This window comes from Centruroides sculpturatus, unplaced genomic scaffold (assembly GCF_000671375.1).
Source record: "Centruroides sculpturatus isolate CEXI.00-Female unplaced genomic scaffold, Cexi_2.0 scaffold150, whole genome shotgun sequence".
NCBI lineage: Eukaryota > Metazoa > Arthropoda > Arachnida > Scorpiones > Buthidae > Centruroides > Centruroides sculpturatus.
In genome coordinates, this window is record NW_019384512.1 from 959,270 (window position 1) to 984,496 (window position 25,227).

At 31.3% G+C, this 25,227-nt stretch overlaps 1 protein-coding gene and 1 non-coding gene across 3 annotated transcripts in view; one reads left to right on the forward strand and one right to left on the reverse strand.

The window, feature by feature from the left end:
• Positions 1 to 17,419, reverse strand: part of LOC111622473 (glycoprotein 3-alpha-L-fucosyltransferase A-like) — a 58,048-nt gene extending 40,629 nt beyond the window's left edge. The window contains exon 1 of one of the 2 annotated variants that reach the window (XM_023364865.1): positions 17,396 to 17,419. The gene's annotated coding sequence lies outside the window, so the exon portion shown is untranslated. Of the gene's footprint in view, positions 1 to 479; positions 625 to 17,395 lie in introns of those variants that run through there. The other variant, XM_023364864.1, reaches the window with a different exon arrangement.
• A 408-nt stretch (positions 17,420 to 17,827) lies between these two features.
• Trnas-gcu lies at positions 17,828 to 17,909 on the forward strand. The gene has a single exon. It is a non-coding gene; the product is annotated as a tRNA-Ser (tRNA).
• Positions 17,910 to 25,227: the final 7,318 nt, after the last annotated feature.

Sequence of the window (25,227 nt, forward strand, 5' to 3'; positions counted from 1 at the left end):
CCCCTTATATAGAATAGTTATGTTAGTAAATATGAGTTATAACAGTAGCAGAATCTAAAATATTTTAATGGATATATGTATTTACCGAATGGATAAAACTATTGAAAGTCGTGGGTTCTCACCCCGACCAACAGACTGGCCGTGTGGCGTTTTCTGGTATTTCTTCAGTGTCTAACACCTAAATAGGGGCAGTTTCCTATAGAAATTTTTGTTGGAAGGCATCCCCCATTGGTAAATCGCCCTTGTGTTGCGTTTTCTCTTTTATCAATCAGTGAAATATTATAATTTACATTTACTGTATTATTTCTTCCCATTCGCTTACAAGTAGTCAATTATAATTTCATAAAAACATGATTCGAGATAAAAATTCTTCCAAGTATAATAATAATATAACTAAAAATGAAATTTGACATTAATTATTTTATAACAATTAAGTGAATTAATTCAATTTAGTTTAATTCTATAACATTAATTCTAACCTGATGCTGGAATCCTTTTCAAAATAAACGATTAGATTTGTATACTTTCCATAAAAACAGTTATTGATTAATTATAAAACCTTTTTATACATATGCTATCCAAATTGTCCTGTAATATATCCAAGCCTAATTATGATATACGAGTATTTCATACTTATCTGTTGAATTATTGATACGCCTACATTCAACTTATCTTAACTTACCTTTCAACCCTAAACTTATCCTATTGTACTTATTATCTTGTTTTTCACGAAATAAAATACAAGTAAGAATATGTTAATTTATATTCACTATATTCAATATAATTCTGTATTATATGAGTACTTAAATAAATAAGCATTGTAAGTTAAAGATTATTATTCCTGTATCATATCCGGATTCTACAGTGAAGAAGAACTATATTTAATTTTCAGATTAATTTGCTGAAAAAATTATCAATACTTTAATTATAATTATAAAATTTCATCAAAAAATTGTTAAAATATTCTTCATTTACGGTTAACTTACATGGCAATTTTATGAAAAGAGAAACGTTAAAAATTGAATAATTGTATTCAATTTCACGATAAATAAGTAAAATATATTTAGGTCTAATCTCAAGATACAAACAACTGAAAGTTTGAAATTTATCATCAGATTCAAAGGGCAAAAATCTATAATTTTTTTTTTATCAGTATTTACGCCAATGGCCGAGTGATAAAACAACTAAACACCGGTCTGGGTTTGCTCTTAATCAATCAGCTGAAGTTTACCAGGTTTCTTCACGTGTTTACACCTTAAACAGGAACCAGTTTTCTGTAGAAAGTCCTCTCAGGAGGCATCCTACCTTGGTAGAACGCTCTTTTGTTGCGTTGCCTTATTTCATTAATCCCGCAATCCTTTACTTTGGCTCTTTCAGCTCTCTTAGGCGTTAGACAGGTGAAAAAAAGTCCGTAAAACTCCACGTGGCCAGCACGTTGGTGATTCGTGAACCCGTAACCAATTATCACTGTTCAGTGGTTTTATCCTCTCGACCACTGGTGCGCAAGGCCAAAATAAGGGGGAAAATGAAAACTAAACGTGTAAATACGATATTATGATTTACTAATTTAATATAATCTTTAGGGTCAACGAACTGTACATTATTATTTCAATAAAATAGTGATTATAATACTGTATACTATAAGTGACCTAAATTTTATTTTGTATATTGTTATATGGATTTAATTCATAAAATCCTTTCTTTGCATATTGTTATTTAATAGTTGTTATATTGTATGCGTGAGGACAATGAAACTAAATTACAAGAAGTCCCCCCGCGATGTCTATTCTGTTGTATATGAAGTTAATATTTATTACTACAACTTCGACTAAAACTTCACTGCTCATAATCTTTTATTAAACATTATGTAAGATTGCTAAACATTTCTAAAATGAAATCTTTTCTTAATTCTCTGGAAGCAAAGATTTTAAAACATTGTAAATTAAGTAGTTTTCAAGATAAATAAAGTCGGGCTTTATCATTTATTTACTTTTTGAGAATACACAAAAAATGATGAAAAGTTAAAATTAGAAATTAACCAATAGAGCCTAAGCGTTTACGAATCCGATTTAGACTTTTGAAGTTCTTACAGATCAGGATTGGATTTGTCATACGGACACCTCAGCATGTTTGAGGCTATACAGACGCCATGTATAGCTCAAACATTGAATTCGTTCATTGTAATGGGGATTGTTTGCAATGGATTGTAGGATTAATGAGATAAGGCATAGCAATGATTGACGAGGGAAAGTGTCTACCAAGAGGACTTTCTATGAGAAACTGTCTCCTACTGATACGCGAAGAAACCCGAAAACTCCATGTGGCCATCCCGTTGATCAGACGCGAACCCGCGACGAATTAACAATGTTTGTTGTTCGTAACGAAGGGGACTCAAAAGTAAGGAAATAGAAGATGGTGTTTCCAATAACTATCATGAACTTTTATAGATGATTTTCGCAAGAGTATGCTTTTTTATTATTTAGTTCTTATTGTCATAACACACGAAAATGTCATGTACAGATCAACCTTAGCCTTATATTGCAGATTGCTTTTTACGTTTAGAATAGGCATGGAAAATATCCAAACCGATATCAATTTCGGTTCCTTATCGCAATAAATGAAAGCAGAATAGGTTGACAATTCACTCGAATAAGCTGAACTTTCGATATCATTATAAGAGCTACTAAGACGTTTTCTGGTTCATTTTTGTAATCTTTCTGAATGAAAGAACATAATGGAGAAAGTAGTAAACAGCAATAAATAGTATTCAATACGATTATATTGATTTATAAGACTATAATATCGCTAACGGAGAAAATAACTTTCTAGATTCCTAATTAATTCTTGAAGAAGCAATTTGTAAAACTTTCTAATGGAAAATATTGGATTGATTGGATAAAGCAACGCAACACGTGGTGATCTGCCAGGAGGAATGTCTTCCGGGAGGACTTTCTATGCCAAATTGGTCCCTATTTACGTTTTATACACTCGAAGAAAACTCGGAAAATTCCATGATCAACCTGTTGGTCAGGCATGAATCTATACCCACTATCAGTGTTCACTGATTTTTATCCACTAGTAGGCCTAAAACACACACAGACACACACACACACACAAAAATGTTTATCTAAAATAAACACTTATTTTTTTTAAATAAAACTTTTCTTTATTCTTTATATTAACTTTAAAATGTTTGCAATAACAACTAATATTTTTAGAAAATGTAACAATTTTTTATATCAAGCTTATATTAGATCGTTTAAAATATATTCGACATTGTACATTTTAAAACAATTAACAAAAGAATTTAATTATATAGTTTGTCTGACATAAAATAAGCTATTTTAAAGTACAATTTAAAATCCTATTTTAACACATATATATAGAATATAAACTCAATAGTTTTATATCTTTCTTTTCATTCTTTACTCAGAAATATTTTAATGCAACCATTTATTTTTCCGAATTAATTTCAACAGATGGTTTATAAACTTTTGTCGTAAAAAGTTAATGTTTATTACTTGAAGTACCACATGCGATTAAAATGTTATTCAATATAATCATCAATAAATATCACTACAATAATAAAACTCCATTCAACTACGACTATAATCATATATACGGTTATATATTTTTATTAAATTAAAACTAGTCAAGCCTGTAAACAACGGCTACTACATTACAAATTTTCGTTGTTCGGTGGTTGTTTTGCATATATTTTTCAAAATAGTTTCTGAAAAAAATGGCCGCACTATACAGACGGTCGTTGTTGGAAGGTTCGACTGCATATGAATATATTATATTCGTAACAATATTCATCATTATATTTATTTTAATGACGTGATTATTTAAGATTTTAAATATAAAATATCGAATTTTCTCCCATATTTTAAAGTTCTGCTTCTTAACTATTTATTTTACATTTATAGTATTTAAAATATTTAGTTTAAATGAGTTCTTCGTTTTAAATGTCGTTATTAGTGCATTTTATCACTTTAAAATATTTTATATTGTCTAATAATTAGAAAACATTACAATACTTAAAAATGATTTATCGTAATGTATTTTAAACACAGCAGGCCAAGCCCACCTCGACCAGTGCCCCAAGACAGATTACTTCAGAAGACTAAACTTCAAAAAAGTTCAGTAAACCTCTGAATGAATGCTGAGGGACTTCACCACGGATCAACAAAGTGAAACCAAGATGAATAAATCTACCTGAGCAGAGATCTGCACATTCTGGAGTCTTCTTGGCGAAATCTCAAAAGCGGCAAGAAGCTGAGGAGGAAAATTTCAGTCGGCAGTTAAAGTGATCAAAACCACTCAAACCATCGATAAAACACGAACAAGATTCCAATCGAAACCAAGAAATCTTTAAATCGCCCAGCGAGCAGGCTAGGCAAAAGAGTCTAGCTTTAATATCCGACCGGCTCCGCGATCCTGCATGATTTAACTCTTGTGAAATTTAAAAATTGATCAATTTATTATTCGATAATTTAACTAATTTTCGCTATTCTATTTAACGGATAGCATGTTTACCATTAAAATATTATTTTGTTGTTCAGAACTGTTTTTATTATTATTATGTTGTGTTTAGTGAGTTATATTCGGTTGACACCGGTTGTTGTATACTATGCCGGACTAGAGTCAAGGCATAGCAACCAAAACAAGATCAAAATTAAATAATTGCGTCAGTGTATGTGTCTGTATTTAGAAATTTCCTAACAATATGACATGTATTCAATATCGTGGCCTTCTGTAGTGTGATTTATGTGTTTCTATTCAACTGTAATGTTCCCCGGCTTTTGTGTAGCGTGTGTGGTATGACACCTGTAGATGACGACAGGTACAATAAGAACCTTATCCATCCTCCACAGATGCCTTATTTCCTGGGCAAGTTCTGTGTAGCCTACTTGCTGATTTTTCCAGTGCATGTGGTTTATACATTGTGTGTTTGGAATGGATATGTCTATAATGTATGTGATTTTGTTGTGTTTGTCAATGAGTGTGATGTATGGCCTGTTGTGGTAAATTGTTTTATCTGATTATGGCTGTCATAGCATATTTTGTGCCTGTTGGTTTCCAATACTGTCTGTGGAATGTATTTGTAGTATGGTTTGTGGGTGTCTAATAATTTGTGTTTATTTGCAAGCTCTTGTTGGTATATTATATTTCCTACTTGTCTATGTAAATAATCTGTCTGTGCCAAGAGCTTGCAACCAGAAGTGATGTGTCGTATAATTTCTGGTATGATGTGATATTTTCTGCATGTGTCATTTGTGAGTGTTCAGTATGTTTATATATTTTTTATTAAATTAAAACTAGTCAAACCTGTAAACAACGGCTACTACATTAAAAATTGTCGTTGTTTGGTGGTTGTTTTGCATATATTTTTGTTTTATGTAGTTTTTAGTACTTATTACCTGATCCTGTATGGCAATCATGAACCCTTCCGTTTCCCCAAAGATGCATCCCCGAGTTAACCAGCTGTTTGACGCAGTTTTGTCAACAAAATCCTGGGCCAGGTCGTAGGGATGCCTACAATGAAGTGCCTTTCGATCCCACGATTACTTAATGGTGTCTATGCTATTTATGTTGTAACGTGTCAAAACATGGTATAAGTTTAAGCGTCTTTTGTTTGTTTGTAGTGAAAATTTACTATGGCAATCAGTCCGCCATCTTTACATGGAAGGGCTAATCTTTTTAGGATGGATTTAGGATGATGTTTTTATGCTTAGTAAATGTTGTTCTTGTTTCCCTTTGGAGTTGCTCAAGATCTGTGTGAGTCCAACGTATAACTCCAAAAGAATAAGTGAGTATTGTTATTATTATTAAAAGGCCCCGCACGACAACTTTGAACCGGGCCCCGGTTTTTATAGGACCGGTCCTGATTTCTCATATAAGTTAATTTAATCGCTACAATAAGTCGTTCTCTGATTGAACCATCAGTTAACCTTTAATGTTTGAAATCATTAAAGATAGTTCATTCTTTGATAGCTTTAAAAAGTATTACAAGGAATACTAAGAACTAGTTCGGACCCTACAAAGGAATATGAAGCTCCCTGTTTGGCCACTTACATTGCCAACGATAATCTCATACCCTTGCATCTACATATTGCTGTAGCCAGCGCTGAAGAAACCAGAGAAGAGTCAAGTGCCATTAAGAGTCAAGTGCCATTAAGAGTCAAGTGCCCAAACCCTTATTTAGGTATTATTTATTACCATTATCTACATTGCTCCTGACTGTCAGAAGCAATGTAGATAATCTTATTTAAAAGATCTCTAAGTAAAATGGTGCAATATATCAAATAATAGCTAGTTGAAACACAGCGGGGAACATACCCACTAGGACAAAACAGCCCCACAAATTCCAGCACTTGTGCCAAAATTTTGCATTTGTGGCATCAGTTTTGGATCCGTCTGTAAACCAGATTATATCCTGTGAACGAAAGGTCACCTTATCCTTATACCAGTCAAGGCGAGTGGGAAAGAAGACCAGAAACGCCTGTCAAACAGAAACCGAAGTATCAGTCTGTTATAACCTATTAAAGAATGTCTTTTTTCATCGTGTCCCTCAATATAGCCAAATGTCCAACAATAGCTGATCCAGAAATGCGTTGACCAGTACAGTCTCCTCGCTTCAGGATGAATAAACATATGCACAGAAGGAAGATCCAATATCATTAGCATGACCTTTGTAATAGCAGGCACGCAGTACGCTGCAAACTTTGTAACTTTGTCTGACAGTCCTTACGCTTAAAAATAATAAAATTTTTAAAAATTATTTAAGATAAAATCATCAATGGAGTTTTCCATGTTTTCTATGCGTATCTAATACCTAAATAAGGGTTTGTTTCCCAAACAAGGTGTTTTGTGGAGGACCCCCTTAACAGATTTCGTATTGTGGTATTACTTTATATCACAAAACTAATTCTTTCTACTCCTGTAATTCTAAATCTTTACCAGATTCTGTTTATAAGTAAAATTCGAATTTTCAAAAATAATTTATATTCTTATTTATAAAAATTTGATATTTTTTAATTAATTGCTTAACAACTTCAGTATTTTGAAAAGTAAATAATTAGTAAGCATAAAAAATTAGCAAAAACATATGGTAATTTAATTAATGGTAATCGAAGTAACGATGTAAATAGCAAATAGATACCTGATTTTTCAATCAGCTTTTTTATATTTATTCTAATTAAAGCATATTCATTTAATTCATTTAAATATCGTTATTCGAAGTCTAAAACTTTGGTACACATAAAACACCTTTAAAGCTAAGTATGCTTGCAATATGGCACGCGAGCTCAAAAAGATTCGTCATCCCTAGCCTAGACCCTCGAGTAACTCTACCTTTAATAATAATATATACTTAGTCTCTATTGTTTAACAATTCTAGTTATAGAGTTAAACGTGTAATATATTTTGCCTGCTCCAAAAAGTTGTATTTCTGTCATACTATGTAGGCCAAAAAGATTGAAATTCTGCTATATTAAGCAGAAAAATTCAAGCATTATAACTGGTTTTGACAAATACAGTTAAATATAAGTACAGTTAAATACAAATACAGTTAAATACAGTATAAAAATGTATAACATATTAAAAATGTAAGCTAAGTATGTCTTGTGTCTAGTCTATGACATGATATCTACATTATTAGGGATGAAGAGTATTTCTGTCATGGACGTTATAACAAGAATTTTAAACATTGTAATTGGAGAAATAGGATGTGTCGAAAGTCGTACAAAGAACCTTATCAAAAATTCTTGCCGAAAATTTTGTTTTTTCTTAAATTTTATAAGCATTAATGACTATAGAAAATAACTTAATTCATACAATATATTGCAATATTTTTACGATAATTCTCATGAATAAAGTTTAATTATTACATTATAGAAATTATACGTGGTGTGGAATAATGGGATAAGGCAAATCAACAAAGGCGATCTTCCAAGGCGATCTGCCTACCGGGAAAAAATTCCTGTGGAAAACTAGCTCTATTTAGACACGTGAAGAAAACTCAAAGAAATGTCACGAGTCCGTTAATCAGGTGCGAACCCACGACCAGTGTTTAGTGGTTTTATCCACTCGGCCACTACTAGGCACAAGAAAAAAATGTGATTATCTCACCATCTGATCAGCCATTAATGACATAAAAAAAACTACTAAAATATTGGATCAAAATGGGTATCGTCTAATAAGAAATTATAGCGTACGTTTATTACGATTCTCAACATATAAAATAGACAACCTCCGTTAAAAAACCATCACAAATAACACAACAGTGTTTAATCATCTGTAAAACCATCTGAAAAAAACGAGGTTAAATCTTTGACCTCATTAATTATTATTTATCTTTCGTTAAATTTTATTATCTTATTTTATTTTATTTTTTTCCAACTGACTTTTCTTTAGGCTGTTCAATTTAATAAAGAAATACTTTGTATAAAAGTCACATTTTTACAGCATTTTAAACACGCATAAATATAAACTTTGAACGTTATCTCATCAATATATTTGGCATTTTTTAAATGTTAAAAGTAAGTTAAAAGTAAGACCATATATAAATTTGCTTTATTTGAATGAGAACCTCCTAATTATATTAAGATGTGCGAAATAAATCATTATCCAATTTGACAGCGATCATTATCTATACGAATTTAGTTATGTTTAGGTAGAAGAAAAAGAAATCATGCTTGAATAAAATTAGATTTTTAAAATTAAAAATGGAGCAAAGTCAATGTTGTGAACATAAAAGTAGTTACAGTCCAAATTGGTTGGCAACATTGACTTAACGGCAACCATGCGATGAAAATGGAAGCATTCACTCAAGCGCTACTAGCGCCACCGACAATGGCAAATTTAATAATTTTCCACTCTATTAGAGCATACAAGTCGAAAGCCGCCGCGTAGACTTTTTCCTCCTTACTTTCTGCAAAATCTTTCATTTGTTTGTTGGCTGTGTATTTGCATCCTCCCATCCAAAATCAATTTTCAGAATAAAAATTCAGGAAATTTATTTAATTTCCTCCAAAAATTAATTAATTTTGTTACACCATGCATTATTTATGGAATAAATTTCGTTTGTTCTGCATACAAGTTGATGTCAGACGATCCACAATCGGTAAGTGCTCTTGTGATCAGTAGTGCATTCACTGAAACGAATGCATAAGGCTGAAACTTCGATCAAGTTTTATTTGTAGGTTTACGAGAGTTCTTGTTTAAGAAGAGTTCACTACTTCTATTACGTACAAATTTAAGATATTTTCAAGATTCGTGTCACTTTTATATCCAAATATATCGAATTTTTAGAATGTCGTAAGATCCGTAAGATGTAGGAAGTTTAAGATTGAAGCATAACTTGGTTGGGAATATATTCAGTATGGAAAAAAACTAATTTAATAATATAAAGAAAATAGGAAAAAGATGTTGAAAAATTGTAAAATAAATATTTTATATACAGGAATACTTTACCGAAACACTTCTCTAATACATTCACTCGACATTTTAACTCAACTAGAAACTCTTTTAATAAATAATTGGATTGGATTGTTTGAATAAGGCAGAACGATCTTGCCTCTTGGGAGGATTTTCTATGTAAATTTATCCCTATTTAGGTGTTACAGGCGTGAATAAAATCTAGAAAACTTCACTTGGCAAGCCCGTTGGTGAGATGCGAACCCACAACCAACTACGAGTTTGGTTTGGTTGATGGGATACGGCAGCGCAACATTTGAACGATCTGCCTTCCGGAGGTCGTTCTGTAGGAAATTGACTTCTATTTAGATCTTAGATACAGGAAGAAATCCGGAAAACTTAGCGTGGCCATTTCGTTGGTGAGGCGCGACTCTCTACTAATTACCAGAGTTCAGTGGTTTTATCCATTTGATCACTGGGAGTCTTTAAATAGATGAATGTTTAAGAAGAGATAAAACAAAAAGTTTAGGTGATTTATTAGGGGAAAAGACTGGATTTTAGTCAATGTAATCCGATTGTTACGATCAGAAATAATTTTCCTCATTTTGTGTTAGTGTTAAAAATTCTTTTAAGTAAATTTTCTCAAGGTTTAATAAAAAGTGTTCTATTTTCAATTTGTTTTTAACGTTTCCAAAGTAATTTAAAACGTCATAAGTAAGACAGCATACAATTTTTATTGCTTTTCAACGTACACGAATAAATTGAAGATTTCTGATTAGAAAAGAAATGAATCGAAGAGACTAGTAGTAGAAATTGAAATTTCCTCAAAGTAATTTTAAAGTTAATTAATTTAAAAGAGTAAAATTATTAACAACTTAGAATATATTAAATAAACTCTCTACAAAACAAATTTCTGCAACTAAATACTTCCTGATTACTACTGCTTTTTTTCTGGTTATTTTACTGTTGTTAAAATGAAGCTTAATTAATGTTTCCCCCATAAATGTGTAGACCTAATTAAAAACTAATTTACACTTAGATTTTTGAAAATTATCAGTCCATATCATCTATCCTTGGTTTTTCAGTTTTGTTGCAAATCCAAATACTTCTAATTAATGATTATTAGGGGATATCCATTAATTGCGTGTACAGTTTAAGGAAAGGGTCGCGAAAAGTATCTACATCATTGGACACATTGTACACCATTTGTATACGTTCATTGTATCCTTTCTCCCTTGTACTGTAAGTCTACAAGGTAGAAAAGAGGATCGAGGCATTGTATACGTAGATATTTTTTAGTGGCATACGAATTTCTTCTTGAGGTCTACTTATTAGTAGTGTGAGTAAATTATCAGTTAGAAAATATTTGCAGATTTTTTTAAAAGTCATTTCTTCAATGTCAGGGGATCCATGAACTATTGTAAAACCTATCCTTAATTAATTACATAATTATAGATGAAAGCGTACATTTATTACGATTTACAAAAGTACATATCATTGTACAAGACAGGGAGGGAGACGCCAAAACTGGCTCAAAAAACTGTACACATAATTAATAGACTGCTCCTTAAAGTACTATAGATCAGGAGTAATGATTACGATGATGTACTAAAATCTAAATTATTTATATAATTATTATAATATACTATTAAAATTAATTTATTTTATTTTTGTGGATTGAAACAAGTAAGGATTTCCCAAAATTTAAAAAAGTTGCGCTATTAAATTGTTGGTAAATTTATATTTTCCATCTAATCTCCTTAAATTAAATAGAATCTATCTATCCGTTCTTCAAACACTTGTAAAACTCCCTTTAACCGATATGCACCAAAATTTCTCATACTCTCTGGGATCCTGCAGAAAATATAGGCTACCATAAAACCTGAACACCCCACTCCTCCCCAATTTCATCCCCTTGACACATCGTGATAGAAATAACAATGGTTAGATAAAATAACCAAATATGAGTTTCATTTTAATGCTTGTCCTTATTATTTTTTGCTCAGATAGCCTCGGGCATATCTGCTAGTTTAATATAAAGTTTTCATTTTCTTAAAAATTTCTAATTATCACTATTGCTACATAATTTTATCAAACAGAAATTCAAAATTTATTTCAAATTTATTTAATTATTATAAATACGTATTAGATATATTCTTAAGGAAGGAAAAATGACTAACAGTTACTTCATTGTTAGTCATTATTTCATTCAATAATATTGAGGAACTTAATATTTACTCAAAAAACTTAATATACTACAAGAATCTATCATTTTATCATAGATCAAAATTTTCCTATAGATCATAAATCAGGTAGAAAGTATTTTAAAAAATCGTGATAAACGTTTCCACACAATGCTATACATTCACAGTATTTGGTATATACAGTATATTTAACCGGAAAATTAAAGTTTACATATGAAAATAAAAGTAAACTTTCATTTCCGGAGATTTTGTGAATAGACAAACAAATGAGCAAACTAACAGATAAAAAAGAGAATTAATCATATCATATCTATTTTTACTTTCCCGACTGTTATATAAAACACAGAGAAAGTACAGCGATCAGAAAAAAAGACTCGAGATTTTTTACATTTTTGGACTTGGAAAACTTTGAAACGTCGAGAAATGCAAAAAATTAGGGTTTTTTTTCCTGTATATATGGATGTTACTGGGTATGGGTGGAGCACAATTTTGTTCTCCCTCTTTAAATTTTAATAACTCCTGTGTTTTTTTTTTTTTTTTTTTTTGGTCGAAAGTTTCTGAAATTTTGCAGGGAGGTTTATGTATTAGGGAATTGATGCTATTAAATTCTGATGGTTTAAAGGTTGAGGGTGGGAGGATAAAGGGGTGTAATGTGTCATATCTCCAGTAGAGCTAAACATAATGACGATTTTACTCATTATTAGAATTTACAATTTTATGTAAAACCCATTCCTACCCTCAAAATTAATCCTTTTGCTATTTTATAATAATGAAAAATATAAAGTTTTTAATAAAAACATCTCATAACAAAAGGCTCCACCAAAAATCGCCGGAAAAGTTAAGCAAGTCGTTGTTGGATTTTTTGTAACTTCTTAGAAAGATTTAATACAAAATAGATGAACATTGTATCAAAGACCTTATTTAAAAATAAGGCCGGCGGGCATTTAGGGGTTAAAAAAATTAGTTGCAGATAATTCGTTTTAATCTATTGTATTAATATATTAAGCAAAGCAATATTTATTTATTTTAATCAAATTTTATTATTCAAAAAAATATATAGTCGAACTTCCAACCAATGGCCACTGACGAAAACTTAAAAAATGTCCGTTGTTCAGATGTTATTTCGAAAAGAGATGTTTCTGAAAAGTGGTTGCCGTTTAAAGATTCGACCATGTTGGTGGTCTGAACCTCTCCCAACATCTATCATAATTCCTGAAAATTTTAACGTTCTAACATTTTTATTTTTTTCCTGAACTTACGAGCAAAGGTATACAAAGCTTTATTTTTAGTTGGTTTAAATTTTCATATAGGTCTTTAGCCTTCTCTTATCGCTGCTAAAAGTAACAAAAGGCGTAATTATAAAACTATGATAATAAAAATTATTTTATTTATTACACCTCACAGACAATAATATTTGGGTGTGTCTCGTTTCATTATAGTACGGGCGTGACAACTAAGTGGAACGCACTAAAGTTCCAAGAAACTGTCTGTACCAATCTAAACTTAATCACTATTTGGTTAAAATTCACGTTTGTTGATAATTAAAATGAACTTATAAAGATAATAGCGATTGATTAATATCGATTTCACAAAATTTTGGGCACTTAAAAAGGACGGGGATATTGAACAGAATTCAACAGGTATTTATTATTAATTTTTTTAAATAACTTAAAAATAAATTAACTGAAATACTTCAAAAATCAAATAAATTTTTACTCTTTCTGCCTTGTGAGCCTTTTTGCAGGCCCGTCATGGATTCGGTCAGACTCACAATGAGGCGACTGACTAGGTGATGAGGAATGGAGCCCGACATATCTAGAACATGCCGATCTCAATATATTCTAAGGGTTTTGCTGGCTGGATTCGAACCCGGTACTCCAGTTAATAGGCTAGCATTTTAACGTCTCGGCCATCCGGTCCGACTTTTAATTGTTGTTTGTATGTCAATCTGCCGAGAAGGAACACCTCCCGGGAGGATTTTCTATGACCCCCTATTTACAAATGTGAAAAAATTCGGAAAACTCCGTGTGGCCAGCCCGTTGGCGAGGCCGCGAACCCACGAACAACTACAATGCTGAGTGCTTTCACTCACTCGGCCATAGAATATTTGAGATACATATCTAAAATATGCTACAGGTTTATTAGTTGCACTGATAAGATTATACAGTATTGCAGCATGTTTCATTCGGGTTTTCTTTCTCATTTTTAGATCATGAAATTTTAAAGGAAAAAACCATTGAAAGGTAATTTAAAATATGTATATTCCTTACACTAAAAATGTTTTTACTATTTATAAAATAGTAAAAAGTTAAGGAAATACACGAAAGGCAATAAAATTTATCAATACTTTTATACCTATGAAACAAATACCTGTAAATATTAAACAAGTTCAATGTACGCTATTAAATTTTATTTTTAATCTGAAAAAATTGTGATTGAATAACAATATAAAATTTATTGTTGTCAAAAAATATGAGAAGAATATCACACATTATTTCCTTACTGTTGCTTTTTATAAATAAATCAACTAAAATTATGTCTATAACTTATCTAAAATAATCTGCCAATATTATAGGAAAAATTCTATTTTCAGACTTAGAAAGTCTGTTTCTTAAAATTTATACAATGAATAAAAACCTGAAACCTCTTGACACGTAAAAGAAAACAAAAAGAAAAACAAATTTGTAATTTTGTATACAATAATACCTTTTGAAACAACATACAATTATGTTTCCAGATTTGATATTTATTTTATTATAGGGTAAGTTTGATTTATTTAGTTAAGGCACCGCGATACGCATGTGATCTGCCGAGGAAGGGGTGCCTCCCGGGTGGTTTTTTAAATAGAAAACTGGCTCCTGTTTAGGTATTACTAACGTGAAGAAAACCCGGAAAATTTCACGTGGCCTGCCTGTTGACTAGGCACAAACTCACGACCAACTACAGTGTTCAGTGGTTTTATCCACTCAGCCACTGGTGGACCTATTATAGGGTATGACGGCCGTATAGCCAAGACAGTTGGGCATTAGACAGTTAAGGCGCCAGCGTATTGTTACGGGAATCCGGGTCGAATTCGGGGAGAGGGAGTCGAAAAATCCTCAGGAATTTTCGAAGATGGTCTCTGCCGGATATTTCGGGCTCCGTCTCTCCCTACCCGACAGTCTTCATTGTGTATATGGTCGAACCCACAATACGTATATATTTTTTACTTTTTCCGCCCTGTAGTCACTAAGAGGGCCTTTTTATTATACTCAATTTGGATTCTGCTTGGTCCACAATGAAGTCGATCGGATGGTAAGGGACGGAGCCCGATATATTAGGAAAAGACTATCCCACGAAAATTTGATTGAAAAAATTTACATGGGCATAAAACATATTTACTAAATTATATTTTTCTTTTATTCTCTTTCTTTTTTATCGGTCCTAGAAACACGATTAACGTTTAAACATCCTTATAAAACGAAATTTTCCTACATTTTTTTGTGTGTTTATGTAGAGCATAGAAAAGTAATAAATTGTAAAATATAATACGATGGTTTAGTTTTATTGATTTCCTTATTTCATTTTAGGTGTTTCTTACATAAAACTTATAACATTTACACGATATTTCAGTTTATAATCATAAACAAACTGTGTTTAACCATTCCGAAAGTATTTTATTTATTTGTTTACTAAAAATCCATTCTGACACTAAACTTCCTGAAAATCTGAAATTAATTCTGTAAAATTCTATCCTAGGAAATATAATAATTATTATTATTATTATTTTGTGATGTATATTGACTCTTAATTAAACAATTAACTAAATTATATTCATTTACACATAAATTAATAAACAAATTGTTATATACAGTCAAATCTTAATATGACGTGGTCCTATATAACGCCAGCCAACTAGTGGATAAAACCTCTTAACACTGGTGGTCAGTCTCTAATTCCAGTCTGACCAACGGGCTAACTATGTAATTTTTCCAGATTTTCTCCATCTGTCTCCACCATCTTAGCAGATGAACCTCTTGATGCGTTCACTTTTTTGTCAATCCAATATTACTTTCTAACAGCACCTAGCCAATGGCATAGCCAGTTTCAAACGAAACAGACTTATTCAACTACTGTATATTAAAGCCGCTTTATCAAGCAATGCGACTTTCGTAGTAATGAAGTAATGCCACTTTCAGACTCAAACTTTGCGTGTAGATTTCATTACTATATACAGTAGTATCATTTGAGGTACTTCAATTTAGCGTCACACTCGACTTACTGACAATTTCATAACCGCGCTAAATAGAAATTTAGCAGTAAAACTTCCAAGTTAAACACTAGATTCTACATAAATGGGACCGTCCATTAATTACGTGTACCAATGCAGTTAAAGGTGGAGAGGAGTCGCGAAAGTACTGTACATCGTTGTAGGCCTGTACGATGGAGGTTTCGAGTATTGTTTACGTGGATATTTTAGTGGTATTACTGACAAACTCATTTGTTCTTATAAGCCTTCTTACTAGTCGTGTGAATAAACTAGCATTTGCAGAACTTTTCTCTCTTTTCTTTAATTGTCAGGGGGTCAATGCACTAATTAATTCGTACGCATAATTAAAGGATAAAAGATTGCCGAAAGTGCATTATATTCTGCAAAACAAGAAAGGAAACGATCAAAATAAACTTAAAAACTGTACGCTTAATAAATGAATTGTCCCAACAGTGTTCAATTCATATTCGTATTCACAACCAGGATCACGAGTTAGTTTTAGAATTTAACCAATAAGCGTTCACATACTAAAAGTAACGAGAATGGCAATTGGTAAACTTGTAACTCTTGGTAGTGAATATGGCCATCAGAAACGTGTTCTAAAGTCGCGTTAATCAACCGGTGGTCCGCGGATCCTAGGAATGGCAGTTTATCATGACGTGGAAGTTTTAGGGGTCCGCGACACGAGAAACGTTGAGAACCATTGTTCTAGAGGAAAGGAGGGAAACTATGAATAGAATATAAACCAACTATAGGTAATTTTAATTACGTATTAGTGAGAAACATATTTAATATAATTTTTTAAAACACTGGTATAATTTCCTTTACATACGAAAGCCTAAATGGCATTTAAAATATATCGTATTTTGTTACACTATAGACGTTTGCCGGTCCCAATTAACACTTTAATTTAGAAAAGTAACGAAACATCAAGATTTTACCGTAAATATTTACATATTTATACAAATTTAATCATTCAAATATCTTATTAATGATGACGAAGTAAACGAATCAGTTTTCAGTTGCAATAAAACAATAAACTGTAATCATTTACTTTTAGACTATTTTACTTAAATATCAACTGTTTTCGGCTTTTAATGTAAATAAGATAATTAATTTTTAAAAATTATTATCTAATTAAATAATAATTAAAATTTAATACTTTAAAAATTGCATTTAAATATTTTATGAACAAACATTTAAAAGTAATGTTGACTCATTTTACAGTAATAATAAACATGTTGGAATTTTTATATTAAAAGATCTAAAAAAACAATCATTTTAATATTTTTCTGCAATTTTATTATAGTAATATTATATAATTTCATGAAAAATTCCTATTAAAAGAATTTCTTAAAAGGAATTCATTTTTTTAAATTTTTTACATGAACATAATTCCTTATTTTTTTAAATTACGAACAAATGCAAAATATTTTTTAAAAAATAAAGTAAATTTTTCGAGTAATTTCGAATTATTCTATTACATTTTAAACAAATTGTTAAGAATAAAAAAAAAACACACCTCACCTTCCAAACACTACTCTTTAAATCATAAATATATTTCCGCCATCTGGTGTTACAATCACAAAACAAAAATAATAATAATTTTTTTTTAACATTACTTTACTTCCGAATTATAACATAATTATAATTTCTCTTTATTTTTAATGAATTTAAATTAATAAATTAAATTAATTTATATGCATATAAATATATAAAATATTTATATGCATATAATAAACTTATTTAATGTTAAAATCTAAGCATTTGATAATAAGTTGGCTATAAATTACAATGATTCAAATGTAAGTATAGAATTAATAAATTCATATATTATTAGTTTTATTACTGACAGGTATTCAATTATATAAATACGTAACTACTAGAAATGTAAAATTTTAAGAGTTGCATTGAATTAGTCTCATATAGATTATTACGAAAGTTGTATGTCGTTGACGAGGTGGCCGAGTGGTTAAGGCGATGGACTGCTAATCCATTGGGCTCTGCCCGCGTGGGTTCGAATCCCATCCTCGTCGAAGATGTTTTTTCTTTTCTTTTTTTTAAGTTTAATTTCTTTTATTTTAAAATCAAATCTAATAATAGCTTTTACGTGATATAACATAAAAAATATATTTTATAAAGTGACAAGTATCTTATACATTCCGGAATTAAACTTATTTATTTATAAGAAGCATTAGAAGCAAAATCAAAGGAGTGAAAAAAACCTCCTTTACAACAATGAGCCGAAGATTATTAAAAGGAAAAAGCAGTTTAATAAATTCACAAATATCTTTAACATTTATGTTTATTTTATTTTATTTTATTTTCCTTAAAAACTTACTATAGCGCCATCTGTAGTCATTTATTAGGATTATTCATTCTGGATAAAAGATATTTCTAATATAAAGAAAAAATCATTTTTTATTTAGTTTTTTGTATAATAAATGTTTAAAATTTTTATACATAAATTATTCATTATCTCGATTTAAACAAAACTCAATGATTTTAAAAATTTCATATTATTTTTTGTCTACTTCACGTGAATTTTATATTTAACAAAAACGAAGCACTTTTGTTACATTCACTAAATACAAAAAAAAAAAGAAAAATAAGTTTTATATTTAAAATTTCAATTCAAAAATTTACATAAATGTGAATTGGAAAATAAATAATTAAATGTTTTTCATAATAGTTATTCTGGCATAAATCCAAAGGAATAGTAAAATAATTTTAAAAATCTGTAAGTGATACGATACAAAAATTGAATCGTATTGATTGAGATAGTAACATTTTTACGTTAGTTTCTATAAATATCTGAATTTATAGCTTACTATAAATATTGCTAGACTATACTAAATTATTATAGTAGTATAGTACTACTAAAGCGATGTAGTACTACCTCACTTTTATCACTTACACAGAGACGTACCTACAGTGGAGCAGTTGGAGCAAAGTGCTCCAGGCGCACGAATCACGAGGGCGTCAAGTTAGGAAGGGCGAAATAAAAACTTGTAAAAACATTTGTAAAAAGAAGTTTTGGATTTAATAATTAATCAATTAACTATTAGATTTAAACCCGTTCGACAATTATGTACACTTTTTAAGTGCTTATCACATATCTTGTCTGGTCATCTGATAAATATATTCCGGAAAGGTACAATTGGCATATCCCTCCGACATTTCGCCTAGTTTTGGACCTCAACTACTTTAATTTAAAATATGTTTTTATAGTTAGGTAAAAGAAATTACTTCTATAAGTTGCCAAACTATTTTTAATTCACATTGCAGACTCGAGTAGCTTCTCCGACATTATTGCAGCATGCCTCATTTTTTTAACTTTACCGGCGATGACAGCCACAGCAGAACGAAGTTTCTCAAAACTAAAATTAATCAAAACGTATTTAAAAAGCAACGTGTCACAACACCGTCTTAGTTCTGGCTATTAGTCTATATCAGTGCTTTTCAACCTGTGGGTCGCGACCTCCAGCGGGGTCGCAAAGCCTTACACGGGGGGTCGCAGGTAAAAGAAAAAGACAAGTGTTTGTAGGTCCTACACTACAATGAAAAAAAACCTACTATTTCAGTGAGAAGGCTATACCTGTTTATTTTACAGTATAATTGGTTTTTCGATCGATATTTACGTCTCAACAGAAAGAAAATTAAATAGGCCTACGTACATTTTAAAATCATTGATATAGTTTTAATATGGCCCTGGGGGTTCGCCAGAAGTTTTTAACTTGAAAAGCGGTCGCGTATTCAAGAAGGTTGAAAAACACTGGTCTATATCAATTGAAAAAACAATAGTTTGTCAACTTGATCTGAAGAAAGTGATTGGCCGATTTGCAAACGAAAAAGCCAGAAAACAACAATCTTGAAGTTTTTTTATGTATTATTAGGTATTTATTACGAAACTAAACTTGCATACATTTTGTCAATACAGTTTATGTAATACGTAGTAAACATTATTTAGGTACTCCATACTTATAAAATTGTATTTTATTATTACATTTGTATTTATTAAATTGAATATTTTATTGTTGAAATGTCTCGAATCTCAAATAAATCGTTATTAGTAAGTAAGGTTTTAAATCAAAATAATTAGATATATGTTTTATAAATTAAATGTTCAAAATAAATTTTGCCAGACCTCTTCCGAGGAACAAGGGGCGCACCGATTCTACTTGCTCCAGGGCGCTGAATATATAGCTACGTCACTGCACTTGCATGATGCCTGAAAACATAAAATATGCATAAAATGAGAACAATTCATAAATTAAATTTTATACAATGTATTATTAATCTTGAGACTTTAATGNATTGCTTTTCAACGTACACGAATAAATTGAAGATTTCTGATTAGAAAAGAAATGAATCGAAGAGACTAGTAGTAGAAATTGAAATTTCCTCAAAGTAATTTTAAAGTTAATTAAGAAAAACATTATTATTTTTTCAGATATATTTTCTCGTAGCTTTAATATACCGGGTGATCGTAATTTAAGTATCCCTATTCAACGCTGTCTACAGGGATATGTAGCAGTTCAAACTAAACCGAATGTTGTATACTAACGTGTCCGGTCGTACGGAAAAGACTTAGTTCCAAAACTCACCACTAAGGGATTTGTGGCATTGTGAGTGGCAAAAACCTTCAGCGCAATTTCTTAAGGTGCCGTAACTTTCGAAGCGCACTCGCAGCATTGGCATTGTTTCCATTACCCAGCGTTACAAGAAAGGACCTTCAGACACGGACATGAACATCGCTGCTGATCTGCGATAATACAAATGATATTTTACATGCCGCATTTTCATGTCCAGAAATTTAGCATAATACGTGCACGTGCTACGTATTTTTTCCGCTTGCAGCGCCATAAATCCCTTACTTTTTTCTCGCATGTTCGTACTACATTTAGTTGATTTTAGACAGCTAAATACCTCTCCAGACAGCACAATTGGATTTATTCCTTTCAAGGAATAAATCTAATTGTTGTTAATGTATATTAAAAATGTATAACGGACTTTCTTTATTTAGAATATAAAACATCCAAATCTTTAATTATTTATAATTATTATTTTTAATAATTATTTTAGTTATTTAAAAGTGGATTATTGTATCCACTTTTATGAAATAATTTTAAGGGATATTACATAGAATTGCATAAAATCATTTATTCTTTTGTTTAATTGTGAAAGATTGTATTCATTTAATCCATAAAAAGGATTAAATTTTAATAATACTTATAATACAGTACAGTATTATACTTAACATAAGATAAATAAGTTACATACTACGGGTTTTGTAATATTAGTTTAGTGTATTAAGAGATTATCAATATTTATGATTTTGATGATAAAACGAGCAATTATTTATTGTGACATCGTCACAGTGCCAGGCTGCAATTTTTAATCATATTTTAAATAATTTTTTAATTTAAAATATATGCTCTCCATCTCAAATTAGCAGTGTCTTGCCCCTATACATCATACCTTTTCTGTTAACAATAGTCATGTCGATCATTTATCTAACTGCTTTCAGGGGAAATTTTTGAATTGAAATACATGTAACATGACTTCCAGTGCACTGAAGTTCCTATATAGGTATAGTTATTTTGGGCTTCCTGCCACTAAACTTTCCATATTTAGTCTTGATTTTAATCTAATTCTGTTCTCGAGATTAAAAAAAGACGGACGGACTTATAGGTCTACAGTTTTTTTTTTCAAATTACAGCCCAATAAACAAAAATAGAATAGTACAGATTATAAAATAGATTTATCGTCAAGTATAAATTAAAGTTATTTTCGTTAATAGTTTTGGAGCATAAATATAGTATTTCGAATATTTATATTAATTTTATACATTAGTGAATATATCCAGAGTGTGGAGAGGCCCCGCAGGCTTTGGAGCAAGAACATTGATCCCCTCTCATATTTTGTTTTGAAGTGACGTTTTCTATCTTATTTCTCTCTCTCTCTCTCTCTCTGCACTTGAAATTATATAAGAAATTTACTTTCTGGATTTCATGTTTAAGCTTGTATTACAGTATATACTCGGAGAGTCTGGTTCAGACTCCTATACAGCACCGAGTTCCATGGACAGTGACTCAGGAGCCAAGGGGCTGGCACTCTCCAAAGTAGAAGAAAAGTAAACACTAAAATATTTACAAAAATCTTTCTTTATTAATTAATTAAACCCGTTGCGTGCCGAAATTAAAATTCATTAAAAATAAAATTTATTTTTACTTTCTCGGCTGTTATATATAATAGAGGAAGTATGACGATCGATCAAAAAGTGATCCCCCAATCATTTTACATCTTTGGACTCTGAATTTCTTGAAGCGTCGAGAAATAAAAAAAAAAAAAAAAAAAAAATAGGGATTTTTTTTTCTATATGTATGAATGTTAGTTTGTGGGACACGATCTTGTTCATCCTGTTTGAAGCTTAATAACTCCTGTGCTTTTTGTCGAAAATTTCTGAAATTTTGCAGGAAGGTTTGTTTATTAGGGGATTGATGCTATTAAATTTTGGTGATTAAAGGTCGAGGGTTAAAGATAAAGCGGGTCGTGTGTCATATCCCAAGTAGGGACGAAAGATGGGTTTTATAAAACTTGTAAATGACGAGTAAAATCGTCATTTACAAGTTTTATAAACCCATCCCGACCTTCAAAATTAAGTTTTTTTGCCATTTTATAACAATTAAAAATAAAATAATTTTAATAAAATATCATAACAGATGGCGCCACCAAATGTTGCCACGCACTCGTTGCTGGAATTTCTTTTACAACGGTACCTCAGGATACTAACGCCCCAGCATACGAAATTTTCAGGATACGACATGAAATTTGAACATAATTTTGTTTCACGGTACGAACAAAAACTCACCATACGACATTACGTTAGTTCACTGCGCCATTTTGTATTCATTTCTGTTCATCGGTCTCAGTCCGCGTGTTTGCTTCGTCGTGGAAGGATCTCGCTCGATAAAGGAAATCTTGAGGTATTATCAGAATGTGACTGATTTTATTGAAAAGAAACATCCCGAAAAGGTTCACACTGGCCGTATTGCTGCTCGGAGTAATGACATTTGCCTAAGTCATTTTAGAAACATTTTAAAAAGTAGGCAAACGGGACATTCCAATTTTCAACGCTGACTCAGCGCTGATCTCAACATTCGTTAAAATTCGTTCCTTTTTTCAACGTTGAGGTAGCGCTGTTGTCAGCGCTGACTCAACACACTCAGCACTCAACAGATATGTTGACTGCTACTTTCCAATGAATTGTGGGTAATTGGTAAGACATTTGAATGGAATCCATCTTGCTGAGAATGGAATTATGGGAACTAAGCACTTCGTACTCGAGTTGGAACGTCGTTGATGACGTCAAATTGTTGACTTCAACACTCAACACTCGCGTTGAAAATTGGAATGTCCCGAAAGTCAAACCTCTTTGGATAGATATTTTACCGAGCGTCTTCTATCCAGTGAAAGTGCTGGTGGAAGTGAAGGAAAGACGGCAAAAAGCAGTGAATAAAAAATTTTAAAAAATATATAAAACAGAAAAGTTAAAAAATTAGTGTCGAGTTATTTTTAAGTTATTGTTACATTATGTTATGTAAGTTAAGTTTTAGTATCATTTCCAGGGCTGTGGAGTCGGGGTCGGAGTCGGAGTCGGAGTCATGGAGTTTTGGTGTTTTAGCCGGAGTCGGAGTCGGATGGTAAGGAAAGTCGGAGTTGGAGTCGGTAGATTTTTACGCGACTCCACAGCCCTGATCATTTCCCTTCTCCCTCTCCTCCGCCACCAGTTTACACCTCCATCGACGTCTATCTTCAAAGGTAAAGTGCAAATAAAACTACATTTTTTTAATCAATTATTATTCTATTATGGTTATTTATACATTTACAACTACAAAACGCATTTTTCAGTGTTTTCCTTACTAAAGTTATTTTTTTCAATGTACTACTTAGCTTTAATTTGAGTGTATTTTTCGTGTTGGAACAAATTATTTCGTTTTACATGTAATCGTAGGGGGAAAAATGATTCACCTTACGACATTTTCATGATACGATCTCAGTTTCAGAACGGATTAATTTCGTATCCTGAGGTACCACTGTATTATAATAAGAAATGAAATAATCGATCGATATTGAATTATTCACTGACACAATGTAATTTTAAATTTGGTGTTTAAGACAAAGTTTGTTAGTTTAAATTTTGTTCCTAAAGCCTCTAGAGAAGGATACACATCCATATCACTCTCCATAAGCATACAATTGTTATTGCTCTAACTGTAATGTAATGAATATCTTTTAAGAAGCAATAACACGTTTCAATATTACTACTGCCAATATTTAACATGTCGTTAAAATTATAATATGTTCTATAATATTTTTATTTTCGTTCCGAATACATTTCGTTTTTAAATACGCTTTTATACAAAAACTTTATCAAATTCAAATCAAAAAATACTTTCGGCTTTCCCGTATATTTTTATTTAATTACTAGCAGATAAGCCCGGCGTTGCTTGGGCAAAAAGTAACGATAGCGAAGATTAAGATCATTATATTACAGCCAATCTTACCCGTTTTCACAGAATGCAAGAATTAGGTTCCCCTGTTTCCAGACTAATTAGAAAATTTTTAGATGGGTCTAAAATTATGTTTGATTTAACGCAAAAAACCGCAACCGCGCTTGTAAATCTTGCACGTTGCTTTCTCTTAACACTTCCATTCTTAAAGCCGTATGCACATATGCGGCGCGGCAATGAAAAGCGGCAGGATGACGTCACTTTTTCTCGCCGCAGAAGTCGATTTTGTGCCGCTTTTGTCGTGCCGCAAAAGTTGGTTGAATTCTATCTTTCTGGCAACCGCCACCAAGACGCGTTTCTATCAGCCAATAACAGTTCGTCTGGTAGTCACGTGAGAAAATACAATCACGTAGTGCAGTGGCGTGCCGTGACATTTGATGATAGGGAAGCTGTGTTTCTATAAGAAGCCGACTTCCAGGGGTAATTAGTCAGCAATGGTCTAGGGTCCATTCGTATTCGTTTGTTCGATAAGCCAGTAAAAACCGTACACTTCTCTAAATGTATTTTTAATTAATAGATTATCTAACGCACTTAATAAATAAGCAAGTTCAATATAATTAACTCTCTTATATTAGATTTAATAGATTCTATACGCCCTCTAAATGCCAATTCTCGCTTCGATTACATCTACTATTTAAAATATATCTATTAGCCGTAACTATCTCGTTATAATTTTCAATATATATTTTATATTGCGTACTAATGTTAAATTCTATTCTATTTTGATTTCCAAATTGCTTCAATTTTACGAAAGAATCGATGCGAGATTTAGGATTTT